A 3387-nucleotide genomic window follows, 5' to 3' on the forward strand; every position below is an offset into this window, starting at 1 on the left:
GATGCCCTCCCTCGCCACTGTTTCTCGCACAAAGGCCCCTGTCAGGATGCCCTGTCCAACTTGGTGAACGATGGGGTTTCAGAGCAGAACCTCTTCCTTCCTCCCCGCAAATGTAGTCACCTCACAAACTCAGGGCCAAGCATTCAAGTTACAAAATAATTTTGTGCAAAGCAGTTTCTAAGAGATAGACTGGTAAAGCAAAATATTCTTAAAGTACAATTTAAAAACAATTTTTGGGGCAGGCTGAGTGGCACGATGGTTAAGAACTGGCTTGGGACGCTAGAGGGCCCCCGTTCGGATCCCACATATGAGGGCCAGTGACACTGCCCTCTACAGCTAAGATGCTGAACAACGGCTCAACCTGGAGCTGGGCTGCCATGAGTCGCCGGCGACGGGTAGGCTGCAGCCCCTGTGGCAGTGGGTTGCCATGGGCTACCGTATGTAGCCAGCAGCCAGCGTGAGCGGCCAGCAGCCGCGGTGAGCAGCCGTCCAGAAGCCGGCGACTGATCTGCTTCACCCGGGAAGAGCGCAATGATGGTGCCAACTTGGGTCAGTGAAGCAACGTCCTCCAAACTAGACTGAAGAACAAAACGACAGCAACTTGTCTGTTCCCCTTCCCCTAATTCCCCAGCACTGTTCCCATGCCCCCAATTCCCCAATAAAAATGTTTAAAAAAAAATTTTTTTTTGATTGGGGTGTGTGTGTGTGTGTGTGTGTGTGTGTGTGTGTGTGTGTGTGTGTGTAAAATGAAGTTTTATTGTTTTGTCTGTGTGTGGGCAGGGGGTGTTATTTTCAGGGAGGATCTTTCACACAGCTCGCCCTGACATGGAAGCTTGTTTAATTCATTATCTTCATCATAGATGAGGAAACGGAGGCCCAGCAAAGGCCAGAGCCATTATTCTTAACCACCCAATCTAAAGGTTGCCCCAGGGGATTGTGGTTCAGTACTGTTTTCATTCATCTGCTGTCAAATTAGAATTGGGATTTTAAAACCTTCACTTTCTGCTTCACTTCAAGGAAAGGAAAGGATGAATTAGAAATCATTTTGAAAGCACAATGCCAGTGCATTTTCTTTCCTATAATCTAGGGGCCTAAGAGGATCTATGGAAAAAGTAAAGTATTAATTTAATCTTCTTAATCCTGATGGGACAGCTGCTTTACTAACTGTTACAGCCTCAAGTCAGCCCTCAACACAGGAGAGTTAAAAGACAATTGCCATCGAAGAGGCACTTTCAGAAATGAAGATTCCACAAACTCAGATTGCTACACCATAAACGGGCTCCCCAAAGTAGAGTGAAATGTTGAATAAAACCACACCCAAGCTTCCACTACAGCTCAGCAAAGTAAGGCTGATGCTAACATGAAGCCATTATTGGCTATTTGAAGGTGGAGAAGTAAAGATAAGAGATGTCAAGCCTTCTGAACACATCCCAGGATGTCCTAGCATTCTGCAGGACAGAGGCAGATGGACTCTAGAGGCCTCTTCATAACAAACTTTGCTTGCAAATAGGAACTTAAGCTTGCAATAATTCAGCAAGCACTTGTGCCTGGCAGCTATACTCAAGACACTGCTAATCTGGGAGTCCAGAGAAGAGCTCTGTCCTGAGCTTGCTTACCTCCTTCCTTTGGATTTTCAGATGTATTCTCTGAGTCTTTCATCCCCAAAAGACATTTCTTTCCCTTGCATTCCTAAATTAGCTTCTCCGTCTGGAGTTCTTAAAATGGAGGCTGCAACTCTCTTAGGGTCTAAAAAGAGGTTGAGCAAATGGGAGGGGTGGAAGTAGCCTCCTTGCCATTACCTATAGGCCCTGCGTGATCTGGACCCTCTGTCACTCTCTACCTCACTCACTCTGTTCCTGCCATACCAGCTACTGTCTTTTGAAAATGCTGCGCTCATTTCCACTTCGGGCCCTCTGAGCTTATTGCCTGAGATGCTTTCCCTCCAAATACTGGCATTCAGGTCTCTGGCCAAGACGTCTCCACAGACAGACCAGTTTACCAGACCACTCCCTGCACTCCTTCAACCCAATCCAACCATCACGTGACCATGGTCTACTGTCCTGACACATGTATCACTATGTGACATGCCTTATTTACCTGGTAGTTTCGTCCCCCAACACTCCACAAAGTGTGAATCTTGTCTATCTTGTTCATCGCTATAGTTAACACCCAGAAAAATACTTCATACTCATAAATAGGTATTCATTGTCAATTATCATTTAATATATATCTATATCTATCTATATCTATCTATATATAGATATAGATATATGTAGATATATAGATATATGTGATGTGGAGTACAGAATAGGGAAGTCAATGGAACTGTAACAGCTATACACGATGTCAGAAGGGCAGTAGATTGGGGGAGAGGAGTTATCACTTTGTGAGGGGTGTAAATGTCTATATTACATGGTTTTGTATACCTGAAACTAATAACAAAAAAAAGACAAGAGATAATTTGGTGTTCTATGTTAAAAAGCCAAATATTTTATGTCAGTGAAAATGTACAAATTAAAATTCCACATGGTCATGTATACCCATCTTCAAATGTGATAGTGAATAAATACTAAATGTAAGATGATTAAAAATATTGGGTTGTTGGAAAAGTCATGAATCATTTTTGCAACAAAAAAACAGAAAAAATACGTCATGACTTTCCCGACAACCCAATAATAGGTAGTCACTGAATAAATGCATGATTCCTCTGAAATTGTATGCTCAGGTGTGTACGTGGACGTGATCATTTTTACCCCCTGTGGGGATTTTAAAAAAGGCTCTTAACCCCCAAATTAAGACTCAATGATAAATTATTAGGGCAGACTCAGGAGCCTTGCCACCAAAGCATGCTTTTCATACTAGCCACTTTGGCATCGTTTTATAGTCTCTCAGACACCACCCCGTACCGGCTAAATCTGTCTACATTTTAACAAGATATGTGAGTGATTCATATGAACATTAAAGTTTGAGGAGTATTGTTTGAAGGCAAATAAAACAAAAATTTTAGCCATAGTTCCACATTCTGCATTAGGTCTTTGAGGAATACAACATTTTCAAAGGACAAAATGCTTATTAAATATCCAAACAGAAAATACTTTGTCTTAAAGTTTAATATGGAGATGTGAGCCTCTCATAAGTTTCCATTTTTACATTACCTTCTATCAATATACAGCCTTTGAAAAACATAATTTGAGATAATGAGCTAATCACTGTCACCTCCTTCATAAAGGTAGAAATCTGCTTTGTTAATTCTTAACCTGGGCTCACATTGGGTGATTACCCAGTTTGCTTAAAAAATACTGATGACCGGGTTTCACCCCTAGAGACTGGGATTTGATACAGGGTTCAGACTAGCCATGGGTGCTTGAAAATGTTTCCCAGATGATG

This window comes from Hipposideros armiger, unplaced genomic scaffold, assembly GCF_001890085.2.
Source record: "Hipposideros armiger isolate ML-2016 unplaced genomic scaffold, ASM189008v1 scaffold_740, whole genome shotgun sequence".
NCBI lineage: Eukaryota > Metazoa > Chordata > Mammalia > Chiroptera > Hipposideridae > Hipposideros > Hipposideros armiger.